We start from the raw sequence: 16,184 nt of genomic DNA on the forward strand, positions 1-16,184 counted from the left end.
ACAATGCAGTTCGAAAAAGGGACAACCATAACAGTTATACAGTCAAGGAAATCTAACCTAATAACAAAGTCATAATCATCAAAAGGAATGACTTTAATTGACTCATTACTGACCCACTCACCTAGCCGTATACTCACGTTACTAGCAGTGCCTATGGTGGGGACTTCCTTGTTGTTGACAGTTTTGATGTGTGCGACGCCTACCTTTACTTCTAGCCCCAGCATTTTTACTGTCTCGACAGAGGTAAATAGATCACTTGCTTTCGTGTCAACCAAGGCATTTATCTTTTTGTCTACCACTGTAATGTTGGTAAACATTAAGCCCTGGCTACGGCTTGGCTTGTGTTGTTTCAATGTTACCAGCATCATGGTTCCCAATCCCAAGGAATCACCTCGCTGCTACCCCTCATTTTCCTCTCGTGTGATGACAAATAACTTGGCTCTCTTGGGGCAGTCTCGGACCCAATGTGGTTCGTCACACAGGAAGCATTTCAAGGGTCCCTTCCCCTTGTCTTTCTTAACTTGGCTGCCTTGGTCAGTACCCCGCGTGCTGCCTTGCCCGTTAGTAGTCCCCCTCGGCAGACTCTTGGTAGTGGCCTACACCTTGGCCTTACCCTTACCCGCATCTTTCTTCGCTTCTGGTTTGTGGAACTCAATCAAAGATTCTGCTATGACCATTGCAACAGTGATGTCTTGGACCTTAAGGCGCTGAATCTCGTCTCGTCCATGGTCTTAACCCATCAAGGAAACAGAACAAGGCTTCTCGTTCACCTAGGTCGCTAATCTGCAGCATTAGTTTGGTGAACTCCCTCGCGTATTCTGGACCTCCCGTTCACTGTGTTAATCGCCTTAATTTCCCGTGTGCCTTGTCTTGCGCGTACTCCGGATAGAATTACGCTTTTAGCTCACGCACAAAGTCGGCCCATGTTGAGATGATAGCTCCGTCGTGCCTTTCATCACACCTCTTATGCCACCACAAACACGCCAAGTAAGATATATCGAAGCAGTAATGATTTTTTTACCATCATCGGCAATGTTGGTGGCCCGAAAGTATTACTTCATGCCCCATAGAAAGTGGTCGATGTCTTGGGCACTTTGCTGGCCTTTGAACTCCTTCGGTTTAGGGATGTTCGCCTTGCTAGTCGGCTGCATGGCCAATAGCCCTCCATCAAAGAGTGCTTTGCACGTTTCGAGCTCTCACCTTAGCTCGCTGACTTTGTGCCTTAGCTGCTCGGCCTCAGCCTCACGTTTAGCATCACACTAGGTTAGTCCCTCGAGGGTCTCGTTCAAGGCAGTCTACAGCTTTTCCTATAGCTCGACCATCTACTCCTCAAACAGGTCCGTTTAAGCCTTGCCACTCTCACACCGATCAGCCAGCTTTACCACATCCTTTTCTTGTCGTGTCAGCCTGGACTCTACCGTTGTGAGGAGGTCTCTCGACATGGACTTCCTCTTCACCCTACCTTAACATGCCTTTCTCGTATCAAGGGTGGAAGCAACACCCTCGGTTCTCACTCCATATCTCGTGTTTGCCATTGCTGCTCTGATACAAGTGTCATGGGGATTTTCTCTTGACTCGTGCGGCCTAGCCTTTGCCTTACTCAATGGCACTTAGAAAGGCTAGTAGCCTTCTCAAGTTAACAAGTTAGGATCGTTTTGGCAAGCACAAGCAAGAAGAGAGAGAGAGAGAGAGAGCTTCGGGAACAAAGAGAGCTTTTATTGCAAAGAATTCCAATACAAGAGTCATTAGCCTTAAATGAGGGGGCTCAAAGGGTTTATATAAGCTTAGGACCCTTAGAGCCGTTACAAGGTTATTCCCAATGGTTGGGAACTGATTTGAGCCATGCTAGGCCTTCATAACGCGCCCTTGGTTTTGTTGCCAATGGTAGGCAATGGCTGCCTTGCAAGCCTCGGGCTAGCTAGTGTTTCTCGCGCATCAAGCAAACAGCCTAAGTAGCTCGGGTGCCCTAATTTCGTGCCAATTTTCTTACCCTGTTGCGCACCCTTTTCTTATTGGTTTGTGTGCCCCGTCTACGTGCTAACTCGCCTGCTTAGTCTACCTGCTAGCACGCTCACTCAGTCTGCTCGCTGGCCTGCGCGCTCATCCACTTGCAAGTGCTGATGCCTTGAAGTCTCTTGGCGTTAAATTAAGGTTTCAGCCCTTGTTGCTCGCCCATCCTCGAGCTAGCTCACCTACTCTAGAGGCTCAAACCCTTGTCATCGAGCTGTCTTGCCTCTTACCACACTTGTTTTGTTGCTTAAGGATGGACGAGCAATAGGAGTTGAGACTTCGATTCGATTTCAGGACAGCACTATGGGTTTAGGGAAGTGTCACGAGAGGGCAGATGAACACATGGGCCAGTAGACAGACTGGGCATGCAATCTAGCAAGAAAAGGGCGCTTAGCAAAGCAAGTAGACTAATGCAAAACTAGGGCACGGGCTTCCCAAGCAGTTTGCCTAAAGCCTGCGATGCAATCGTTGCCTACCGTTGGGAACAGTGGCTGTGGCACATCAAGAAGGTCCAGTAGGGCTTAAAACAGCCCTTAGCCATTAGAAATGGCCTTGTAACTGCTCTAAGGGGTCTAAAGCTTATAAATACCCCTTAAGACCTTTCATTTAAGCCTAATTGCTTATGCACTTGAATTCTATGAAATAAAAGCTCTTTGTTCCCTAAGCTTTTTCTTCTTACTTGTACTTGCCTTAAATGATCCTAACTTGTTTCAATTGAGAAGGTTGCTAGCCTTTCTAAGAGCCCTTGTGTAAGGTAAAGGTTAGGCAGCACGGGTCAAGAGAAAACCCCTATGACACTTGGTATCAAAGCGGCAATGCCAAACATAAGATTTGAAATGGGAACCGAGGGTGTTGCTTCCACCCCTAATACGAGAGAGGCATGTTTGGGTAAGGTGAAGAGGAAGTCCTTGTCGAGAGCCTTTTCACAGTGGTAAAGTCTAGGTTGACACGACAAAAGGAGCGTGTGGCAGAGTTGGCTGATCATTGCGAGGCTAGCAAGGTTGGAATGACGGGTTCGAGGAACAGATGCCTAAGCTACGAAAGGAGCTACAAACTGCCCTCAATGAGACCCTCGAGGCACTAACCCAACGTGATGCTAGACGAGAGGTTGGGGCCGAATAGCTAAGGCACGAAATGAGTGAGCTAAAGCGAGAGCTTGAGATGTACAAGCCACTTCTTAGGGGAGGGTTGTTGGCTATGCAGGTGGCTAACAAGGTGGACGTCCTTAAACCAAAAGAGTTTAAAGGCCAACAAAATGCCCTGGATATTGACAACTTTCTATGGGGGATGGAGCAATACTTTCGAGCCACTAACATTGTCGATGACGGTAAAAAAATTAACACGACATTTGTGTATCTTACTGACTTGGCATGTTTATGGTGGCATTGGAGGTGTGACGAGAGGCACAATGGAGCTGCCATTTTGACATTGGTTGCTTTGTGCGAGAGTTGAAGGCTCAATTCTATCTTGAGTATGCCCAAGACGAGGCACGTGAAAAATTGAGACGCCTAACGCAATGGATTAGAGTTTAGGAATATATGAAGGAATTCACCTAACTGATGCTGCAAATCAATGACTTAGGAGAACGGGAAGCTCTATTTTGTTTCCTTGACAAGTTGAAATCGTGGGTAAGGCAATAGCTTCAGCGTCGCAGATCTAAGACATCACTACTGCGATGGCTGTGGTAGAATCCTTGATCGAGTTCAAGAAATTGGAAGCTGAGAAGGATGTGGGTAAAGGCAACACCAAGACTCAGGTCAGTGTCAAATATCTATCGAGGGGCATTACTAGTGAATAGACTAGCAGTTAGGGTATTGGCCAATGCAGTTATGTTGAGAAAGACAAAAGGAAAGGACCCTTGAAGTGCTTCTTATGTGACGGAACACACTTGGTCTGAGACTGACTCAAAAGAAGCAAGCTTTCTGCCATCACACGGGAAGACATTGATGGGCAGTAGTGGGATGACACTTTGAGGCTGGGAACCATGATACTGGTTGCACTGAAACAGAACAAGCCATGCCACAGTAAGGGCTTAATGTTTATAGACATCACGATGGCGGGCAAGAAACTGAATACCTTAGTTGACACGGGAGCGAGTGACTGATTTGCTTTTGCTGAAACAACAAAGATTTTGGGGCTGGACGTTAAGGCAGGGGCTTCGCATATCAAAACTGTCAACAGCATAGAAGTCCCCACCATAGGCACTACAAGCAATGTGAGCATGCGATTACGTGAGTGGGCAGGTAAGGAATCCATTCAGGTTATTCTTCTTGATGATTATGATTTTGTTATTAGTTTGGATTTCCTTGACCATATTAATGCCATAGTTGTCCCATTCTCAAATTGCATTGTTTTACTTAACCCTCGAGGTCAATATGTGGTGTTTGTGAGGCACAAACAGTAATATGCGACCAAGATACTGAGTGTCATACAGCTTGCAAATGGTGTGCGCAGAGGCAAGGAGACCTACATCGCCACACTGTCCTTGAATGAGGGTGAGCGAAGCGAGGCGACACTAGCGCCCAACAAGATAACGGGCGTGCTGGACGAGTATGAGGATGTGATGCCAGCCAAGTTGTCAAGTTGCTTACCACCTCAGCGGGTAGTAGACCACAAGATAAAGCTTGTTCCAGATGCGTAGCCACCCGTACAGGCACTTTACAAGATGACACCCCCAAAGCTAGTAGAATTGCACTAGCAACTCATGGAATTGATTGAGGCTGGCTTCATTCAGCTGAGCAAGGTACCCTATGGTGTGCTTGTCCTCTTCCAACTGAAGCATGATGGATCGTTGCGCTTGTGCATCGACTATCGGGCACTAAACAAGCAGACCATCAGAAATTGCTATCCGATCCTTAACATTTTTGAGTTGTTCGACTAGTTAGATGAGGCCAAGGTTTCTTTAAACTAGATCATGGTCCAAGTACTACCAGGTGAGGATAGTCGAAGGTGACTAAGGGAAGACTACCTGCATGACGTGCTGTTATAGCTTCGAGTTCTTAGTGATGCCTTTCGACTAGACGAATGCCCCTGCAATGTTTTGCACCCTGATGAACAAGGTACTGTCTTCATTCCTTGACAAGTTTGTGGTGGTCTATCTTGACGACATTGTTGTCTATAGCAAGACCATGGTGGAGCACATCGGGCACTTACGAGCGGTGTTTGAGCCCCTACGATAGTACCAGCTCTACGTCAAATGGGAAAACTACTCCTTTGGCCAGTCGGAGTTTTTATTCCTAGGCCACATCATTGGGCCAAGCCAGATTTGGATGGATGGGGCTAAAGTCCAAGCTATCGACTAGTGGGAGCAACCCACATTCAGTTACACAGTTGAGGAGTTTTCTGAGGCTTGCGAATAATTATCGCAAATTTGTGTGTGGCTACTTCAACATCGTGGCACCCCTGACTGACTTGCTGCACAAGGATCGAGCATGACATTGGAGTCTAAATTGCTAGCAAGCATTTTAGTGGCTGAAATAGGCCATGACTGAGGAGCTTATGTTGCTATTGCCTGACCCGAGTGTGCCGTATGAGGTACACACTAATGCCTCGGACTACGCATTGGGGTGAGTTGGCTCTATAATGTGCCAGTTGGCTAGCCCACTGTCCTGCCGTCACCCTAGCCATGTGTGGGCCAGCTAGTGTCACGTGAGTTTTCTCTTGACTCATGCGACCTAATCTTTGCCTTACTCAAGTGCTGTTAGAAAGGCTAGCAACCTACTTATATAGAACAAATTAGGATCGTTTAAGGTAAGCATAAGCAAGAAGAAAGAGCTTAGGGAACAAAGAGAGAGCTTTTATTTCATAGAATTCAAGTACATGAGTCATTAGGCTCAAATGGGGGGGCTTAAGGGGTATTTATAAGCCTTAAACCCCTCGGAGTTGTTATAAGGCCATTCCTAACAGTTAAGAGTTGTTTTTAGCCCTGTTGGACCCTTTTGATTTGCCCTAGCCATTGTTCCCAACGGTAGGCAACGACTGCCCTGCAGGCCCAAGGCTGACTTGTGAGACCTTGACCTTTATAGACTCGTAAAGGAAAGTATACACGATATCCCTAATCATAGGTAATTTCGTCATTTCCTTAGTAAGCCTATAAAAGTAAGTTTTAAACAATATTATGGCCTAAGTAGGCCTAAGGCATAAATGGATGGTGAAATTAAAGGTAAAATGAAAAGAAAATCAAATTTTGATGATTTTCACGGTAAGGGCAAAATGGTCATTTTTCACCTCGGGTTAGAATTTTAAGTTTTCATGAATCCGAGCATGTTTAGACCATTATGGACCTTGTCCCAGTGTCAAAAGAGCAAAAAGATTGCATAAAAGATTGGAGGAGAATAAGCTAATTTGTGGAGGGATAATGTGGTAATTTCAAGGGAATGGATAAGATTAGCTATAAATATCTTTCTTTCAGCAGCTTCTTCTCTCATTTTCCAGCAACTTCTTCTTCTTCTTCCTCCTTTTTCTCTTTCACGTTGCTTCCAATTTCCATGGAAGCTTGATATGGAGCTTGCATAATTTTCTCTCTCCATCTCTAGTTTTCATACCTTGAGCCCTTTTGACTAGAACCCTTGTATTCTTTCACTCTCTCACTTCAAAACCCTTGAAAAATCTTATTTTCATACTTTCTTTCACTAGTTGGGCGTTCTAGAGAGAGAAAGAGAGAATTACCCAATTTGTTTGAAAGTTATTGGAAGAGAATTCAACTACAAAGAAACCCTAGGGTGAGTGATGAACCAAGCCTAATTTTTAGCTGTGAATAATGGCTAGTAATTGGGATTATGAGCTGTTTTATTATTGAGTATGTTCATTCCTTTTATAGTGATTAAGATAGTGAACATAAATAGCCATTTAATGTGGCAATTGAAAGCTAGTTAAGAGATAACTTTTAGGGTTTATAGTGTGTGAATTGACCTATTGCTTACGCTAATGTGATTCTAGGTTCTAACGAAGTCCCATCCTTCCAATTGGATCATTAGGGGAATTAGAGTAAGCTAAAGGCTCAACAATATGCTGGTGAGTGGACTTGCATTTCAAACTTGTTTTGGGGAATGTGAATGATTTTATCTAACTTGACTTTGAAAATGTACCTTGGGAATAAGCCTTTGGTGAAGTGATTTTATATTGTGAAAATGTGCTATACAATGTGCTATGTGTTATCAAAATATGATAGTATGCATGATATGCATTCGGTGCTTTTTGTATGTTGATGTGGACCCGGCTATGTGCAAGTAGGAGTGCACATAAGCCATTACTGACCTGATTATGTGCGAATGGGAGTGCACATAAGTCATTGCTGACCCGGCTATGTGTGAGTGGGAGTGCGCATAAGTCGTTGCATATGAGATAATGATGATGGGAGGGTGTACATGATGATTAATATATATATATGTACATACATATATGGTATATGGTTGTAATGCAAAAATGTGAACATTTGATTTGTTGAAATTTGGGAGTTTGCATGTGTTACATGTTGTTTTTGTTATTTAGTAGGATGGCTTTGTTTTAAGGGAAAAGGAAACTTTTTTTTTGATGTTCTGATTCTCGCTACAGCAAGAAACTCCCGGGTTTTGAAAGGGTAAGCTGGTCAAAAACTCGCTGTAGCGAGAATCCATTTTTGCTGCAGCGAGGAAGGTACTGTAACTTCTCGCTGCAGCGAGAAACTTTCTGTTTTAAGATCAAAATCTCACTGCAGCGAAAAACTTTCTGTTTTAAGATCAAAATCTCACTGCAGCAAAAAACTTTCTGTTTTTCACCTCATTTTGATCAATTGTTGCCCTATTTTCCATTTCTTTGCTAACATATTTGAACATGAATTTTCAACATTAAGGAATAAGTGAATTAAGCTTTAATATGAGGAGGTTTGGTGAGAAATCCTCGGTCAGTCAAGAAACCTTCGGTTAGTTGATAATTTAAATCAAGTGTCGTTGCAGCAAAAATTCATTCTCGCTGCAGCTACGCTACAGGGAGAATGCCTTTCCGTTGCAACGAGGACTTGTCATTTATTGACCTGATTCGCATGAATGCTATTAAAGTTTTCACTCTTCAAATCCTTTGTTGAGTATGGACTTCTTCCAATAAGTGATTTTTCTCATGTGAGGTTTACATGAGGGGTTTAATAAGATCAAAAACAAATTGCATTGTTTTGAAAAAAAATGCATCATGATTTCGTTAAACATTCCATATGGTATGCTTGTTCCTTTTCTTGTTTACTCACTAGGTTTATACTCACCATTTTCAACTTCATGTTTTCAAATTACGAGGCAACAGGTAACTAGGATGAGGTGTTCTTATAGACTTGTATCCATCTTTCGGTAGGTGTCTCGACATTCAATAGTTGTACATTCGTCCGAGTCCCTCCGTTGGAAGTCGAGTATTCTTTTGTTGTGTATAGACAAACCTAATATAAATTATTAAGATACATGTAGATAATGTATATACACTTGTTTAGTATGCCAGTATGAAGTGGCAAATGTTTAATATTATTTTGATCCTAAGTTATGGAATGTGACTTAGTAGTTTATGATGGAATGATGAACATGTCAGATTAATAGGTTTGCTTGGGCTTAGTGGTCTACGTCCATTGGGCTCATGTGTCGGTCATGACCCGAAATTTGGGTCGTGACATGACCAGTGGTTCCCGCGCATCAAACAGATTACCTTGGCAGTTCATGCACTCTATTTTGCGTCAGTCTGCCTGTTGTACTATGCGTCTTTTTTTTATTGGCCTACTCACCCAATTTGCTTGTTGGCTTGTGTGCCTTGTCTTTTCTTGGGTGTTACTTTTGAGCCACAATACTATTTTGGCACCGAATAGGAGTCTCAGTCCTTGTTGCTAGCCCATCCTTGAGCTGGCTCGCCTCATCTCGAGCCTTAGTCCTCTACAGGGAAGATCGGATGGACCTTAGGCTCTAGCGGCATCTCCAGCTTGTAGGTTGTGCGGTCGACCTTCTTTTTGATGCGAAAGGGCCCTTTGTTCCTCTTGGTCAACCATTTGTGCAGCTTCTGGTTGTGGAGAATTTGGTGGAGTTTCACTAATACTAAATCCCCAACATCAGAGCTCACATCTCACCTGTGCCTATCTGCCCACTTCTTGTACTTTCGGGTGGTGCACTCAAGGCTTACCTTGGCTAGGTCTCTCTGCTTATGCTAATCCTTAGCATATCTGAAAGTTCCCGGTGTTGGCCCCGTATAGCTGTTGACTAGGGCCTTTAAGGTCATAGGTTGTTGCCCTGTTACTAGCTAAAAGGGACTCTTCCCTGTCGACTCCAACTGCTGCAAATTGTAGCTGAATTGGGCAATGTTTAGCAACTTTGCCTAGTTGGACTGAGTGTTATGGATGAAGTGTTGCAAATAGATCTCCACCAGATAGTTCACTCGTTCTGTCTGGCCGATCGTCTGAGGGTGGCAGTTGGTCGAGAAACGGAGCTTGGACCCTAATAACTTGAATAGCTCGGTCTAGAATTTGCTTGTGAATCTCCCATCTCGATCATTCACCAAGCTTTCTGGCACACCCCATAGCTTCACTATATGAGCCATGAACACCCAGGCTGCTTCCTCAGCTTGGCATTCCCTACTAATAGGCACAAATGTCCTATATTTGCTGAACTTGTCCACTACAACCATAATAGCACCATAATTGTTTGTTGTAGGTAGGTTAATAATAAAATCCAAGGATACAGATTGCCATGGCCGGTTTGGCAACTCTAGGGGCTCGAGCAGGCCTGCTGATTGCTGCTACTGTCTTTTGCCCTATTGATAGACTAAGCATGTCAGTACGTACGCTTCCACATCCTTGGTCAGCTTGGGCCAGTAGTAGCATGCCACTATCAATGCTTTAGTTTGCTTAGCTATTAGATTTCTTACCCATAGGGAATTGTGGTGCTTCCGCATAATCTCCTTGTGTAGCCCCTCAGACCTTGGCACGTAGATCCGGTTCTCTCTAGTCATGAATAAGTTCCCATCCATCCAGAACCATCTCATCTTGCCTTCCTTAGCACACTACATGATGGCCTAGGCAGTGGCATCTCCTATAAGCCCCGCATGGATCTTGTCTAGCATTTCATCTTACGCTTGGCTGGTGGTTACCCATTTTGCCTTGCGGTTTAGTGCTTCTGCGACTCAATTGGCTGTGGCCGGCTTGTATTCCATGGTGAAGTCAAACTTGGCCAAGTAGACTTGCCATCTAGCTTGCTTGGGAGTGAGCTTCTTTTGGCTGGAAGAAGCTATTTGCCACATTGTCAGTCTTCCCCACAAATCGTGCCCCCAATAAGTAGTGCCACCATACCCTCAAGCAATGCACTATTACCGTCATCTTTTTTTCCTGAGCCGTGTAATTTCGCTCGGTGTCATTGAGCTTCCTGCTCTCGTAGGCCATTGAGTGGCCTTGCTGCATTAGGACTTTTCCTATGACATTGTCACAGCCCAATTCTCGGGCCATGACCGACGTAAGGACCCAATAGGAGTGGCCCATTAGGCCCAAGCAAGCCTTTCTATGAAAACTTGTTTATTAGACCACTTGTCCCTCTTTTACCCCTGAGGTTCTTAATTTATAGTTTTCAAAAATAATTTTCTTTCGAAAATAAATCATGGCAACTGAACAATGCCATTCACAAAATAATATTACCATTTGCCAACTTGTGGCGACATTATCATGCAAACCAAACATACAGTGTTTACAACAAATCTTATGAATTACATTTAATTAACCATATACTTAAACAAAAGACCTTGACTATTAGCGGCATGACTCTGGCGTGGATACTATCATGGAGTGTTTTGGCAAACCTATCGTAAGATGAACAGGAAAAAGTGCCTTTACCTAAGATCCAACTATCTTCGAACTTGAAAACTAAAACATGAAGTTGAAAAGGACGAGTATAAACCCGGTGAGTGAACATAGGAAGGGAACAAGCAAACGAAACAGAGAGCTTTTCAAAAACATGATGCACTTGTTTAAAAACAATGCAATTTTGTATATTATGAACAAAACTTGATGCCGTGCTATTTTTCAACTCATTTTAAAGCATTTAGGAAGTTCAAGCAAGGCAAACATAGCAGAGCGAATCTCGTTGAAAGGGAAAGGCATTACGCTGCACCCAGATTGAATTTTCGCTGTAACGAACTTCAGGGTAAAATTTTGAACTAACAACTCGAAAGTTTCTCTCTGCATCGAAAACCCGAGCAGGCATTTTACCCAACCACCTGAGAGTTTCTCGCTACAGCGAGAATGAGTTCATTGTAGCGAGAAATAGGGAAATGAAATTAAAAGAATTCTTGTCACAACGAAAATCCATTTTTGCTACAGTGAAAATCAATTGGAAAACATTTGTCAAATTTTAACATTCAATATTCAATGCAAACACATAATATTTTTCCTAACCTCTCTATGGTATGTGTATACATGTATACAACTCCCATCTCACCAGCTCATGTGCACTCCTACCTCGCACATGGCATATATAATTAGTATGTGCACTCACACAGCACACCACTATCACCGTCATGTGCACTCTCATGCTGCATATAGCATATATCATTAGTGTGTGCACTCACACAGCACACCACTATCACATTTATGTGCACTCCCACACCGCACATGGCATATATCATTAGTGTGTGCACTCCCACAGCACACCACTATCACCGCCATGTGCACTCCCACACCGCACATGCACGGTTACAATTGTCACCCAATAGTGCCATTCAATGCATAACATACACATCAACATAATGTAGAAACACATGAGTTTATTACATTCATATTTCACAACATAAAAACGTTTCATCAAGGGCTTCTTCCCATGCAAATTCTAAAGAAAAACTAATAAAATATTTCAAGTGGTTCAATCAAGCATATAATCATTTATTCCAAAACATTTTAATGCAAGTTCACTCACCTTAATGCCACCTTACAAAACTAGTGCCCACAAAGTCTTAATCCAAGTAGTCCCGAAATACTGTTAAAACCTATGTTTACCAATAAGCCATAACAACCTCAATCAAGTCATAATTTGAATTAAATAATTCTAATAAATATACACTATACAATCTACACTCTAACTGTCACGACCTGGAACTCCCATCGAGCTCGTGACAACCGTCGCGAAGTCTCGTTAGACATTCTTTACCCCGAATGCTAATCAAAACCTCGCAAGGCTTTCGTATCAGTTTTCTTACCTCCCCTGTGATCGACAGTAACTAAAATCGTGTTTTGAAACAATATGGACCATTTTCCCATCCAAAAATAATGAAAATTTATTTCTATCTCACATGGGTATTTTAGTCATTTTTTTTTCTGAAAATTTTGAAATCCGTAAAAAATGTAATATGTAAGTAGAAACACATATTTCATGATTTAAATTAAATTTTTAAGTCTAAAACATTCGTTTAAAGTAAAATTATAGCTATTTGAATATAATAAAAATATTAAATAAAATATTCTATTTTCTTAAAACATAATATTTCAAAGTCTTCCTAAAATAACTTTTGTAGCGTAAGAGTAAAATAAATTTATTCATATAGTAATAAAGATAATTAAAGTATGAAATTTCGTTTACAGTGATACGTGTACCCTCAACTGACCAAGAAGGTATAGGGCTACGAACCCTTACTTTCTAGGATGCAACTCCGAGATTAATTCTCGCCTTAGTCAACTATCAACAAATTGTCCTGAGTCTGAAAAATGGATAGGAAGAGGGATGAGATTACATAATCCCAATGAGTAAACAATTACCATAAAAAGCATTTAAAGCCGAGTAGATGGAGACAATATAAAAACGTTATATCTCAATAATGTTCATTACGTAAAATTCGTTTCAATCTATACCAAACAATTTCTTTTCATCAAAATTTCCCAACTTATAAATTTCTTAAACTTGGCCCCTGCCAAAATCCTTCTCGCGAGCACCTTCGTCAAGGTATCCCACTAAGACGGCCAAAGCTATTACATGTCCCATACCCATAAAAATATTTTCACATCTGACACACAGTCGTTCCTTGGCGTTGACTAAGTCTCACTCTTACGTGGTAGTCCGAACGTGAGGTGCACTCAAATCTTACCTCAAGAGATACTTCATCCAACATCTCTCCCCGGAGGTAGGTATATAATTAGGTTACCGTGCCCCTCTCATAGGCAGTCCACGAAAACCCCCACCACTGCAGTGACTGTTTAATATACAACCAGACCCATAAAATTTTCTGTAGCATAATACAGCAAATAAAATGTAATCCAATCTACCGAGACCAATCACAAACTGTTCATATATTTCATTCCAACCCCAAAAATTTAGCCATCATGCTACCATAGTGTTATAAGCCACAATTTCAATAACATATAAAATCATAAATTCAACACAGTCTCCATATACTCAATTTTCCCAAAACAATATTTGATTTCAAAATCAGTATAAATCTCATTTTTTTATTAAAAAATATTTTAATTGAAAAACATAATATTTTATAATTTAAACTCACCATTCAATAAAAGCATCAAACAAGAATAATTACTTTAGATATTTAAGATGATAAATTGTCCATTCACAGTATTAGGAGTAGAAATACTCTTATTTTCAATCTGCGGGTACAGTCCTTTACCTGTATCCAATGGCTCACCACCTAGCCATAATCCATGACACATATTCTAATTAAATTGTGTCTAACAGTCATAAGCTATTTCAGGCTCGATATATATATGCATGATATGAAATGGAAAATGCACGGGTAGCCATCTAGACCCGGTATTGGCCTAAGTCGATTTTTCATCCGATAAATTGGCCAATGCGTCCAATTTCACTCCAACTTGCTCCATTTCTTTTCCAATCCCTCAATTCACCAAAGACTATTATTTCTTAATCAAATCACCTAGAATAACATCCAATTCTTCCTCATTATTCACTTAGAGAATTCGGCTATTGATGGGCACCAAACCTTTGGTGGTTTTCTTCACTTGTTTTTATGCTACACATCATTAATCACCCAAAAACACTAACATACCTAAAAATCAAGCCAATCCAAGATCATTCTCTCTCCATACCGATTTTGACCAGCCATGAATTCACCATGAAAGCATGCTTTTCAAGCCTGGAAATTAAGGAAAAATGCATGGGTAAGGTAAATCACTAGCAAAATCAAAGAAAATTTACCTTTGCTTGATCAAATCCTTGAATTCCAACACTTTCTCTTTGATTTTTCCCACCCAGGGTTTGTTCTTCCTTGGTTTCTCTTCTCTTCTGGTTTGGCCGACCATTATGGGAGAAATGGGCTGATTTTTATGCCTTTTTATAAAGAAACAATAAAATAATAAAAGCATGACATATGGCATTTCCTTATTGGTTCAAATTTTAAATATTTGACTTTTAATTCTTTAATTCTCCATCACACATTTCTCATCTTTATCCATTTCTATGATGAATAAAATTCCTTGGTCTTGACAAGTGTCGAGGGTGAAAATTTACCGTTTTGCCCCCGAAGTGGCAAAATTACCATTTCACCCCCATACTTCAAATTATACCGAAATTAAAATTTTTCACTTCTAAACCTCAAATTATACTCCAATAAGTCAAATGGGGCAAAAAAATATTTTCTAAAAATTTTCATTTTGTCCCCAGGTGGCAAATGATCATTTTACCCCTAGATAATGAAAATTTCGATTTGATTCCAAATTAACCTCGAACTCTGAATCACCATTTTAAGTCATTCCTTGACTGTAAAATTTTGAATTTCACCTTAAAATCCCTATTTGACCTAATTCGAGGCTTAGATCAACTTTATTGTACCTCTGGGTACAATACCGACTTTTGTCGATTTTTCGGGGCTCTCCTAGTATATAAACATGCTATCCATCACATGTATATCATGACAAGTATTTTATAAGGTTGGGCTTTATAGCACTGCCCCCCTTAAAATAAAATTTTGTCCTCAAAATTTCACTCATCAAACTCAAAGAAAATGTAGGATATTTTCTTCCATTATTTTCACATAGTTTCTGTTTATCTCACAAGTATGACATATCAATCTTCTTAATCATATTAATCAATCTCGTACAGCTTAACCATGATATAGATCATATTTCCTTGATATTATCTCCTCGACTATTTCCCAAGTCTCTTATGTTCACATAGTTCAATTTCTGATAAAATTTCTTATCATTGTACTACCTACATCACTCATCATATATTAAGTTTGAATCTTAATTCACTAAAAATCATTCTTGATTTAAGTTGATCACAATATCAACCCCACATATGTGAATATGCCTTATAATCCCATTTATGCTTCCGAGATCTACCTTGATTTGATCATTGATTACGATGCAGTATCACAATTCCTCAGAGTCATCCCTTTGTCCTCAATCATCTTTCATGCCTCTATATTGCTTTGTATCCTTCTTTGTACTTCGACATTAATTTGTTACTTAAGATTTAAATTCATTTGAACTTTGTATACCTCAAGTATTTTTGAGTTCTAATTTCCATAATATAATAAGAAATTCTTACAGCAATATTCCATATGAACTCATTTACTATATTATTCTTGAAACCTTTATTTACTTTCTCCTCGTTTGATATTAACATCTCTTATCACTATCTCACATCTTCATCTATAAGCATATCTAAAACTCCTCATGTCCTATGTCTCACCTTAGGACATTCTTCTTATACTACGTCCACCTAAGGTTACAGTATTATAAGCTTCAACAAAACACTAAACATCTTTAGGATCATCGTTATCTTGATCTTTTTTCAAGTTCGTTTCAAGTTTTTCCTTTTTCTTCTCTTGCCTTGATTTACGTCATTACTATCAACACTTTCATCAGTCTCACTATTACTAGGACTTTCTCCTATCTTAACCTTCACTCCCAAATTTGGTGGAGCCCAATAAGTAGAAACTCTATATACAAACTCATGCATTTTATTCGACTGAACTTAATGTGGGGCCACGCAGTGTCAGAGTGAATTTCTTGGAACAACTTTAAAACCAAAAACCTTAAAATCCAAAGCTTTAAAACCAAAATCTCTTATCTTTAAACCATGCTCTGATACCAATAAAATTGTCATGACCCGAAACTCCTATCTAGCTCGTGACAACCGTTGCGAAGCTGGTCAGACATTCCTTACCCCAAATGCTGATCGAAACCTCGCAAGGCTTTCGTATCAGTTTTGTTACCTCCCCTG

This window comes from Theobroma cacao, chromosome 7 (assembly GCF_053813885.1).
Source record: "Theobroma cacao isolate CCN51 chromosome 7, ASM5381388v1, whole genome shotgun sequence".
NCBI lineage: Eukaryota > Viridiplantae > Streptophyta > Magnoliopsida > Malvales > Malvaceae > Theobroma > Theobroma cacao.